Here is a 12,109-nt window from a genome sequence, read left to right on the forward strand (position 1 = left end):
AAAACCCTTGGCACCGTGCATGGAACCAAGAGCATGAAACCCCTGGCAACGAGCAGGTAATTTAAAAGTAATTAGAAGCCTTACTGTAGAACTTAATGTGTAATGGGCATTACGGTGTGTGTCATAATGTATCAGGCATTACGGTGTGTTGTATACTATATCACGGGCATTGTGGTATGTGGTATAATGTCTCAGGATCATTGTGGTGTGTGTCATACTGTGTCACAGACATTGTATGTGCTATAATGTATCAGGGGCATTGCAGTGTGTAGCATAATGTATAACGGGCATTGCGATTTCTGTCATAATGTGTCACAGGCATTACGGTGTGTGGCATAATGTGTCTGGGGCATTACAGTGTGTGCATATTGTGTCATGTGCATTATTGTGTGTGGAATAATGTCTACGGGCCATTGCAGTATGTGGAATAATGTATACTGGGCATTACTATAAGGAGGAAAAATGACAAATAATGCAAGGGGCATGAATCAGGATTATTTTTCTTTCCTGTGGTGGCCGACGTCTGGGCGTGCAGGTTGCAAAACTGGGGTATAAGGTAGTCTTTTCCTGCAATGCCACGCCCTCCACGCAAAGCCACGCCCATTTTGACAAAACCACACCCCCTTTTTACCGGCGCGCGCATTTTTCTACCTTTGCTAGTGCCAATTACGGGGGGTATGGGGGGGGGGGGGGGGTAGGGGTGCCGAAGGATTTTTTGGCTTGGGGGAGAAAAATTTCTAGTTACGCCACTGAGCTCATGGAGAGATGTCCTGACATTTTCCTCTAGGATATTCTGGTATAATTCAAAATTCATTGTTCCATCAATAATGGCAAGTCTTCCTGGGCTATATGAAGCAAAAAAGGCCCAAACCATGATTCCACCTCCACCGTGTTTCACAGATGGTATGAGGTTTTTATGCTGGAATGCAGTGTTTTTCTTTCACCAAAGATAACGCTTCTCATTTAAACCAAAAAGCTCTATTTTAGACTCATCTTGCCACGAAAAATTGTTACAATAACCTTCTGGCTTGTCCATATACAACCAAAAAGGGAGTGGTCCACAAGCGCTGCAAGTATAACAAGGAGGCAGCGGCGGAACTACTGCCAGTGCAACCAGTGCGTTGCACTGGGGCCCGCCTCTGTCCAGGGGCCCAAGCATGTAATGAGTCAAAGTGACTCATTACATGCTGCTGTGCGCTGCAGGCAACCGCTGCCCGCAGCGCACAGCCGCCCGTAGAGGAGAGGAGCGCAGCGGCACGGACGGGGGAAGGAGGAGGGAGGTGAAGGAGGGAGCCGCAGCAGCGCTTTGTTACTGGTGGAGGCGCTGCTGCTGCTGCCCCTCTGCTTCACTATAGGCTGTCTTCCGAGAACAGCCTATAGTGAAGCAGAGGGGCAGCAGCAGCAGCGCCTCCACCAATAATACAGCGCTGCTGCGGCTCCCTCCTTCACCTCCCTCCTCCACCTCCTCTACTGCCCGGGAATCGTCAAGCTGCACGAGGAGCCTGAGCCAGCGGAGAGGGTAAGTATAATTCTTCTTTCTTTCTTTCTTTCTTTCTTTCTTTCTTTCTTTCTTTCTTTCTTTCTTTCTTTCTTTCTTTCTTTCTTTCTTTCTTTCTTTCTTTCTTTCTTTCTTTCTTTCTGTCTCTTACTTTCTTTCTTTCTTTGTTGGGACTGCCTGCCGCTATGTGTAAAAATGGGGGACTGCCAGCCGCAATGTGTAAAAAGGGGGAACTGCCTGTCGTAATGTGTAAAAAGGGGGAACTGCCTGCCGCAATGTATAAAAATGGGGAATCTGCCTGCCGCAATGTGTAAAAACGGGGGACTGCCTGCCGCAATGTGTAAAAAGGGGGAATCTGCCTGCTGCAATGTGTAAAAAGGGGGAATCTGCTTACCGCAATGTGTAAAAAGGGGGAATCTGCTTGCCGCAATGTGTAAAAAGGGGGAATCTGCTTGCCGCAATGTGTAAAAAGGGGGAATCTGCCTGCCGCAATGTGTAAAAAGGGGGAATCTGCCTGCCGTAATGTGTAACAAGGGCACGCTGTCTGCCGTATAATGTGTAACAAGGGCACGCTGTCTGTCATAATGTGTAACAAGGGCACGCTGTCTGCCGTAATGTGTAACAAGGGCACGCTGTCTGCCGTAATGTGTAAAAAGGGCACGCTGTCTGCCGTTATGTGTAAAAAGTGTACGCTGTCTGCCGCTATGTTGAATAATGGAGACTGCTGTGCACCGTTTTGTGAATTGGTATTATTTTGTGGCCACACCCCTTCCCCACGAAGCCACGCCACTATGTATTTTTGCGCGCGCCTATGGCGCGCACTGCCCCTATTTTGCATGCAGGGGTGGGGCTCCGATGCCATTTCTTGCACACAGTGCTAAAATGTCTAGTTACGGCACTGTTGCTAGGTATCCACTTCCCTGAGCAGGCCCCCCCTCACCAGATCCTCTCCAGGGGTGAGGGGGTGGACTTGGATGGGATGGGATGGGAGGGGGAGGGGGGGGGGCAAGCCATTTTGTCGCACATGGGCCCCACTGCTCGCTAGTTCCGCCACTGCAAGGAGGTTCTTTCTTTCTTTCTTATCAATTCACAGGAATTTCTGGAAGTCCTTTATTCTTTCACAGGATTCGAAGAAATGAACAAAAGCAACAGTATCAGTAGCGTGTATATGTTGATCTTTCATCTAATATCAGGAAACCTTTCAACTGACCTCAATAAAATTAGATGCGTTCATCAAAAGGTTTCTTTGGTTCTTCATACCACCCCCCTCGTTACTCCCCCCCCTTCTCTGTTTTGTCCTTACCCCCCCCTCTCTTTTGTCCTTACCCCCTCTCTCTCTTTTGTCCTTACACCCTCTGTCTCTTTTGTCCTAACCCCCTGTCTCTTTTGTCCTTATCCCACTCCCTCTCTCTTTTGTCTTTATCCCACTCTCTCTTTCTCTCTTTTGTCCTTATCCCACCCTCTCTCTTTTGTCCTTATCCCACCCTCTCTCTTTTGTCCTTATCCCATCCTCTCTCTTTTGTCCTTACCCCCTCTCTCTCTTTTGTCCTTACCCCCCTCTCTCTCTCTTTTGTCCTTACCCCCTCTCTCTCTTTTGTCCTTACCCCCTCTCTCTCTCTTTTGTTCTTACCTCTCTCTTGTCCTCACCTCTCTCTCTCTTGTCCTTCCCTCACCTCTCTCTCTCTTGTCACCTCTCTCTCTTGTCCTCACCTTACCTCTCTCTCTCTCTCTCTCTCTCTCTCTCTCTCTCTCTCTTGTCCTCACCTCACCTCTATCTCTCTCATCCTCACCCCTCTCTTCTGTCTCTTTTCCTCGCCTCTCTTCTTTTTTCCTTACCCCCTCTCTTGATCTCTCTCTCATCCTCACTCCCTCTCTTTTGTCCTGACCCTCTCTCTTTTTTTGTCCTCACCCTCTCTCTCTCTCTTGTCCTAACCCCCCCTTTTCTCCTTACCTCTTCTCTCTCTTGTATTCATACCTCTCTCTCTCTCTTGCCCTCACCCCCACCCCTTTTTGCCCTCACTCCTCTCTCTCTCTATCTCTCTCATCATAGCACACAGCAGGGAGATAAGTCCTAGGAGCAGCAGCACGACGTTGAGCGATGGCGCATGGTACTACATGCAGCTGGCCACCCACAAGCACCGGTCTGCCTGCCTGAGCCCCTGGTCCTGAGGAGGAGTCCAGCTACCCATGCAGTCCAGGATGCCAGCAGCAGCACAGCACACAGCCAGCATCAGCACTGCATGGAGAGTGTTGCTCCCCTGGCCAGGGTGAGTGCAGATGTATACACGTCCTGGCTGACTCTCTGTGTCCTCACCCACACTCTCTGTCCCTCTGTTCTCACCTCTCTCTCTTAGTCCTCACCCTTCTCTCTGTTGTCCTCACCTCTATTTTTATTGTCCACACCCCCTCTCTTCTCTCTATTTTCCTAACCTCTCTCTCTTTTGACTTCACTCCCTCTCTCTCTTTTATCTTCACCCCCTCTCTGTATTTTGCCCTCACCCCCTCTCTTCTCTCTCTTTTCCTAACCTCTTCCTTTTGTCCTCACCACCCTTTCTCTCTATTTTGTCCTTACCCCCGCTCTCTTTTGTCCTCACTCCCTCTCTCTCTCTTTTGTCCTCGCTTTCTCTCTCTCTTTTGTCCTCAATCCCTCTCTTTTGTCATCAGTCCATCTCTCTCTTTTGTCCTCCCTCCTTCTCTCTCTTTTGTCATCAGTCCCTCACTCTCTTTTGTCTTCACCCCCTCTCTGTATTTTGTTCGCACCCCCTCTCTTCTCTCTCTTTTCCTAACCTCTCTCTCTCTTTTGTTCGCACCCCCCCTTTCTCTATATTTTGTCCTTATCCCCCTGTCTCTTTTGTCCTCACTTCCTCTCTTTTGTCCTCACTTCCTTTCTTTTGTCCTCACTCCCTCTCTCTCTTTTGTCCTCACTCCCTCTCCCTCTCTTTTGTCCTCACTCCCCCTCTCTCTTTTGTCATCACTCCCCCTCTCTCTTTTGTCCTCACTCCCCTCTCTATTTTGTCCTCACTCCCTCTCTCCTTTTTGTCCTCACTCCCTCTCCCTCTCTTTTGTCCTCACTCCCTCTCCCTCTCTTTTGTCCTCATTCCCTCTCTTTGTCCTCACTCCCGCTCTCTCTTTTGTCCTCACTCCTTCTCTCTCTTTTGTCCTCACTCCCTCTCTCATGTCCTCACTCCCTCTCTCTCTTTTGTCCTCACTCCCTCTCTGTATTTTGTCCTCACCCCATCTTTGTATTTTGTCCTCACCTCTCTCCTTCTATCTCTTTTTCACTCGTCCTCACCTCTCTCTCTTGTCCTCACGTCTTTCTCTCTTGTCTTCCATATGTATACATGCCCTGGCTGACTCTGTCACTCTCTCTGTCCTCTGTCCTCACCCCTCACCAGCCCACTCTCTCTCTTCTTGTCCTCACCCCCCTCCTTCTCTCATCCTCACATCTCTCTCTCTCTCTCTCTTGCCTCACCTCTCTTTTTCTCTCTTTCTCTTGTCCTCTCTCTTTCTCTCTAGTCCACAATTAACAGCTATTTCCATAGCGGCTCTACCATGGTGTAATGTGTATAAGGAGCTCTACTATGGCATAATGTGTGTAAGCGGCTCTACTTTGGTGTAATGTGTCTAAGGGTTCTGATGTGGTGTAATATGTACAGTATAAGCGGCACTACTGTGGTGTAACGTGTATAAGGGGCATTACTTTGTGGGGCATACTAAGGTGTATAGGGCATTACTGTGTGGCCATATTAATGTGCAAGGAGCATTACTGTGTGGGGTATGATACGGTGCAAGGGGCATTACTGTGTGGAGACCAATAGAACCATACCTCAATTATCGTCTGCTGTGCGGATTTGAAAAACGGTCCCCACTGCGTAAATTTGAGAACTGGGAGTGCATATAAGAGATATTTTACGAGGATCTGCTATAGGAAATTAAGCAATATCCTGAAGTTTAAAGGGAATTCATTAAGAACAGCGCTGTGGATTCCTTTTTGGTCTGGTATTTTCAAATATGTGTATCTGGCACTACTGGGGTCATTATGTGTATCAGGCACTGCACTGCTGGGGTCATTATGTGTATCTGCCACTGCACTACTGGGGTCATTATGTGTATCTAGCACTATTGAGGACATATGTGTATCTGAAACTGCACTACTGCGGTCATTATGTGTATCTGGCACTCTACTGGGGTCATTATGTGTATCTGGCACTATACTGGAACGTTATGTGTATCTGACACTATACTGGATACATTGGGGGTAATTCCAAGTTGATCGCAGCAGGAAATTTTTTAGCAGTTGGGCAAAACCATGTGCACTGCTGGGGAGGCAGATTTAACATGTGCACAGAGTTAGATTTGGGTGTGGTGTGTTCAATCTGCAATCTAATTTGCAGTGTAAAAATAAAGAAGCCAGTATTTACCCTGCACAGAAATAAAATAACCCACCCAAATCTAACTCTTTCTGCACATGTTATATCTGCCTCCCCTGCAGTGCACATGGTTTTGCCCAATTGCTAAAAAAAATCCTGCTGCGATCAACTTGGAATTACCCCCATTATGTGTAAGGAACACTACTGTGAGCGTTATGTGTAAGGATTGATAAAGCTAAATATTTATCGTATATAAAACACTTTAAGAGGTCTAAGAACACTGTACGCTATCTACGTAAGAAGTACCGTAAGGGTACGCAAGTTGTGTAGCGATCGCTCAACCGTAGTCGAGACGCTCAAGCGTCACGTTCGCTTACGGCCCAGTGATCACAGGCAGGTACGCTATTGGCTGCCGACTAACGTAATGATTCGCTATAGCGTAGCGTACGCTCGGGACCACGAGAAGATCACCAGCGGTGGAGACGCTTACAACGTTAAACCTTTATATCTATACCTTTAACGATGAGATACACAGTATACCTTAGTGTAGAGACAGAGTGTAAGTGCAACCTGGTGTAACCTGATTAACTACAAAGCTGCTTGAGCGTCACCGACGCTCAGAGAATACTTAACCCTTATAAAGAATACACAGATACCTGGGCTTAGGGTCCAAAACCTATTATATGTATTATGACTATTATACTTGCAAAAGGAATCACAGTACAAATGATACACTACAATATAACATAAACCAACTAACCAGATAAACTACACAGGAAATACAATACAATACAATTAAAGGAAAATACGAGAGAGATAGAGAGAGAGAGAGAGAGAGAGAGATGGCTCACAGTAAGACAATATGATTACGGAGAAAACTTACGCACAAGGGGAAACGATCGCATGCGCCTCGATATCCAGCTCCCGATTATCAGCAATGAGAACCGTTGAAGAGAGTGAACTGGATACGGTCGGCCTGCCTATTTATGCCCCACACACAATACAATTCAATGGTCCCTACAATCTCATTGTTCATTGGACACAGGAATTCGGCTTCGCATTATAACAAAAGGTCATAGGTTGATTCATACAGGTGGGCTGTGACTATTTCCAACTGCTCAGGTGGGAGGGAAACTGGGTTTCCCGCCGCATGGGTAATAAAGTGCAAATAAAGTAAATGTTCATAAACTTCTTATGTCCATAACTATTCGCACGAGCGATTGATCTGCTTCAAACCAACACCGGAATATTTCTAATTAAATATTCTTCCGATGGATACTAAACACCACTGTATTACTCCTGTCTGACCCTTCGTATCAAACAAAGAGGGATTCCTCTGTTCATAAACATTCTATATTAACCAAACTTTCAGAATCTATCAAAGGGACCATGATCTACAAAATACATTATTAGTGAAAATATGTAATGATTGAGTCGCACGCTACGATCGCATAAACTCTACCGTAAATACGCATACCATGCGCCTGCGGGTGCCCGCGACTGTGAGTATGCGCACGTACGGGAGAGCGTACGCATGCGCAGCACGGACCTGTGTGAGGTGCAAATATGGTAGTGTGCATAGAGATATTTTTCTGACTTTGACAGTCCACCCTTTGGCAGTCAATAATAACTGCCACCTTCTAAAACATTTCAAAAGGAGAAAAATATATGTCAGGGGTTAATTCATTTCCATGGTTGGGTAAGGGAGGAGAGAGGAGTAGGTGGGAAGAGGGTATGACCTAGTGAGATAGCAGAAGCATGTGTGTATGAGTCCATGTTTGGGGGGGTCATGTATCATCGTGCCGTACGTGTTGTAAATCAAGCTTCGAGGTATTGCGAAGTATACATTTGAATTCCTTCTTATCCCGTGGTACGGGTCTGTGGATGGGCTGTCAAACTTTACCGAGCTCTTTTCGGATTTTGAACAAAATGGGGAGCACATTTTAGTTGATGATACATGAATGGGGGAATATGTGATTGCTGATATCTGTGCCTGTATTCCCTATACTATGTGTGTCATTACCTGAGGGTTGTAGAAATGAAGAAAAGACATAATTACGGTAAATGCGGTGGTATTCTATGTCAGGTTAATGTACATTTGTCGGTTGAAGTTTTGTTCGGTATCAGTTGAAAGTCGTCTTCTTTGCGCTGTGTTGCCCATTAGGTGTGAGCAAAAAGCTTTGTCAATGCCATTAGATTTACAAAAAATGTTGGGCTAGCGTAAGTTTAAGAATTCTAGGGAAACTGGGGATCCATGGCAAAGTTCATCAAATGTCCGTATCTCAAGTGGTCAAAACTTCTTCTTTGGTCTATCCGTTGTCTGTATAGCGTCTCGTCAACTTCCTCGACCAAGGGGGTCTTTTTATCTTGGAGAAAAGCAGAAAAACAGGTGAAAGAAACGGACCGTATAATCGCATTTTCATTACATCATTATTTCTATCATTGGGTCATAAATCAAATCCTGGTTAATTACAGTTTCTTCACTCCTCAAACTCATTACCCTGGTACGATGTTTGCACTTCATTAAAGCCTGACCGCATCTAAATATCAATCCAATCGATATGACAACACCTAAGATACATAGGAGAAACTTCCCAACATCCATTATGACTCCTTGAGCCCAGTCTCCCAAACCGGAGAACCAATTTCGCGGGTTCAACCATGACACCCAACCAGTCAGCTCATTACCTACAGCAGCAAGAGTGAGATTGTGTTTTCGGCGAAATTCCCACTTCAATTGGAGAATATCGTCCATCTTTTGGTCTATGACCTCGACCGGATCCTCGGTGCTATTCGTGATATACGTGCAACACTTCACGCCGTACTGTGTTGCCAATGTAACACAATATCCGCCTGTCACTGCTGTGAGGTAATTAAGAACCATTCTATGCTGCACCAGTTCTGTTTTATAAGCTTGAAGTTCCCTTCCAGTATATCTAAACGTGTCATCATACATTTCAGTGATATTATCTAACAAATTTGCGAGCGCCGATATGTATTTATAATTTAGCACTCCTCTAGTGGTGCGGGTGAAATCTAACGCGATTAAGAATTGAATCCCGGTGGATTCACTTATCAGATCAGAGGCCGGATGCTCTGTCTTCTCTATCAGGTGCCTTTTAACAACGTGCTCGTAATGGGTGTGAGTATAAGGAGCTTGGGCACCACGGTGTATGTCTTTCATTTTATCATGTGTTACAGTCATTACTTCAGGCAATACTTTTCCAATATAACACAATCCTTCAGAGTTTGGGGCAAGCCACTTGTACGCCTTTCTCCCGCATATGAAATATGCATCATCGGGGAGAACATATGGGACGGAGAAGGACATAACCATATTACACACCTTCCAGGTGAACTCTCCTAACCCTAATTCTTCCATCTGCTTAATACACGTATCAGGTTGTACGATATGTGCACAGTATCCTGGTGATACTTCTCCAACTCTCGTAATCCTATTTCCTAAGGTGTACCTATACCGGAAAGATTTTCCTCTACTGGCTATGTGGCGTACAAGCTCTGTATCTGTAGGCATTCTATCTGCTCTATGCGAAAAGGTCATGGTGTGGTTACTCCATGACACTTCCCAATTTCCCAGCTTTCTGGGATTGGAGATGTTGAAACATAATAGGGACCTATCCACATGGTATTGGTGGAGCTTCAAACTAGGAGGGCTGGAGATATTAAACCTCCTGTCCACCGGTCTCCCACCATTTAACTCAAGTACCTCCCCTATCGTTAAAGGAAATGGTACTAGCCCTGATTTGCTATGACCTTGAGGTACTTGAGAGCATACCCAACAATCTGTTTTGTTTAACACATTACCCACTAAGGAGTGATAGTCACTCAATGGATGCCGGTCCATATGGATATTAAAACTGGATTGGCATTTCTTAATGCACCCATCTTTGATGACATTGTTACAGAGCCTACAGATACAGTTTTCCTCAGCTAACAATCCGTCACAATTTCTTCTATGGTCAATGCTATCGGATCGTTTTCTGATACTCGCCTTTGCTTGTTGGTTAGGTTGATCCTGGAAAACTACGCCTCCATCTTTATCATCAGAACCCATTCCAGAACCTCTATCGACCTCCATGGTACTCTCGCCGGAACAGACTTCTCTGGTCAACATCATGGTCAACAGGAAAATCCGGATCACAGTCTCTTGGGGCAAGTCCATCTTATAGGAGGAAACGGAGAAGAATGAGAAGGAGGAAAAAGAAATTTGAGGGAGAGGGGATGGGAAGTGGAGGAAAATAATAAAAGGGAGTGGGGAGTCGACAACAGCTCTCGGTCTTCAAGGCTCAGGTGCCGCCTCAGTCCTCCTGGAACAGACACTCCAGTGATACAACCTCTACCGTCTGTTCCTTATCACGGGACTTCTCTGGATCAGCAACCTTCTTGCAGTGGGATGAATGGACCCAAGTCTCTCTCTCAGCAACCTTTAATGCTGTAGTGCTAGTCAATAAGACCTGGTATGGTCCTTCCCATCTGTCAATAAGGCAACCTGAGCGTAGAAAATTCCGTATCATTACATAATCCCCAGGTTCAATATCATGACAATTACTATCAGGTAGATCAGGAATCACCAACTTCAGACTATCATTCTGATTCCTTAACTGTTTACTCATGTTAATCAAGTACTTTACAGTTACTTCATTGTTACATTTCAAATCATCCTGAGGGTTAATCATGACATGCGGTTGTCGACCAAACAAGATTTCAAAGGGAGACAGATTAAGAGGGGACCTGGGAGTGGTTCTGATACTATACAATACAATGGGTAAAGCTTCTGGCCATGTCAATCCTGTCTCTGCCATCACTTTACTCAATTTATTTTTAATAGTGCTGTTCACTCTTTCGACCTTCGCACTCGCCTGTGGACGGTACGGAGTGTGCAGCTTGCTATCAATTCCCATCAACTTACACATTCCTTGAAAGACATCACCTGTAAAATGGGTACCCCTATCACTTTCGATTATTCTAGGGATACCATATCTACATACAAATTCCTGCACAATTTTCTTAGCAGTAAACATAGCGGTATTTGTAGCCGCAGGAAATGCTTCGACCCAATTTGAGAAAACATCTATACAAACAAGTACATATTTCAAATTCTGACAAGGGGGTAATTGTATAAAGTCAATTTGTATTACCTGGAAAGGGCCGCCGGCAGGTGGGATATGGGATGGTTCTGTAGGTATTGCCATTCCAATATTCTTTCTCAAACAGGTAAGGCATGACATTGCTCTTTTACTCGCATGAGAGGAGAATCCTGGGGCGCACCAATAGGCTCTTACCAATTTGCACATCCCTTCCTTGCCTTGATGAGTCAGCCCGTGAGCTGCTTCAGCCAGACATGGAAGATATGCTCTGGGGGCCACTGGTTTACCATGTCCATCCGTCCAGAGTCCTGAGGACTCCTGGCCACATCCCTTTGCCTTCCAGACTGCCTTTTCCTGTGTGGAACACGAATTTTGCATTTCACACAACTTCTGTGTGTTAATGGTATTAAATACCATCAATTGTGTGGTGTCTGTCTGTATGGGGGTAGCAGCTGCTAACTTAGCAGCTTCGTCTGCTCGGCTGTTACCAAGTGATACCGGGTCTTGGCTATATGTGTGTGCTTTACATTTGATAACAGCCACTCTGTCGGGTTCCTGTATCGCTGTTAGAAGCCTTTTTATGTGAGCTGCATGCGCTACCGGTGTACCAGCTGCCGTCATGAAATTTCTGAGGCGCCATAGGGCTCCAAAATCATGGACTACCCCGAATGCGTATCTAGAATCGGTGTAGATATTGGCTGACTTACCCTTAGCCAATTCACATGCTCTGGTTAGGGCGACCAGTTCAGCAACCTGGGCTGAGTGAGGTGGGCCTAGCGGTTCCGCTTCTATGGTGTCTTGGTCATCTACGACTGCGTATCCAGTACACAAGTCTCCCGAGTCTGACTGTCTATGACAACTACCGTCCGTGTAGAACGTGAGTTCTGCATCTTCCAGTGGGTTGTCACTGATGTCAGGCCTTGCGGTAAAATTTTGGGTCAAATATCCCATACAATCATGTGTATCTTCCTTTGTATTAAATCCTCCTTCCCCATCACTCTCACCTTCCACCCTTTGTGCCTGACCAGGCACACCTGGGAGATACGTTGCAGGATTTAATGCACTGCATCTCCTTATGGTGATGTTTACGGGGGCCATTAGTGCCAATTCCCATCTTGTAAACCTCGCTGATG

The 12,109-nt window shown here is 45.8% G+C and overlaps 1 long non-coding RNA gene across 1 annotated transcript in view; it reads right to left on the reverse strand.

Moving 5' to 3' along the window:
• Nucleotides 1-2,566: 2,566 nt before the first annotated feature.
• The window catches only part of LOC134909076 (uncharacterized), a 220,360-nt gene continuing 210,817 nt past the window's right edge, over nucleotides 2,567-12,109 (reverse strand). Inside the window, exon 3 of the long non-coding RNA XR_010175838.1 lies at nucleotides 2,567-2,606. This is a non-coding gene — a long non-coding RNA (uncharacterized LOC134909076). The remainder of the gene's footprint in view (nucleotides 2,607-12,109) is intronic.

Source organism: Pseudophryne corroboree, chromosome 4 (genome assembly GCF_028390025.1).
Source record: "Pseudophryne corroboree isolate aPseCor3 chromosome 4, aPseCor3.hap2, whole genome shotgun sequence".
Classification (NCBI taxonomy): domain Eukaryota; kingdom Metazoa; phylum Chordata; class Amphibia; order Anura; family Myobatrachidae; genus Pseudophryne; species Pseudophryne corroboree.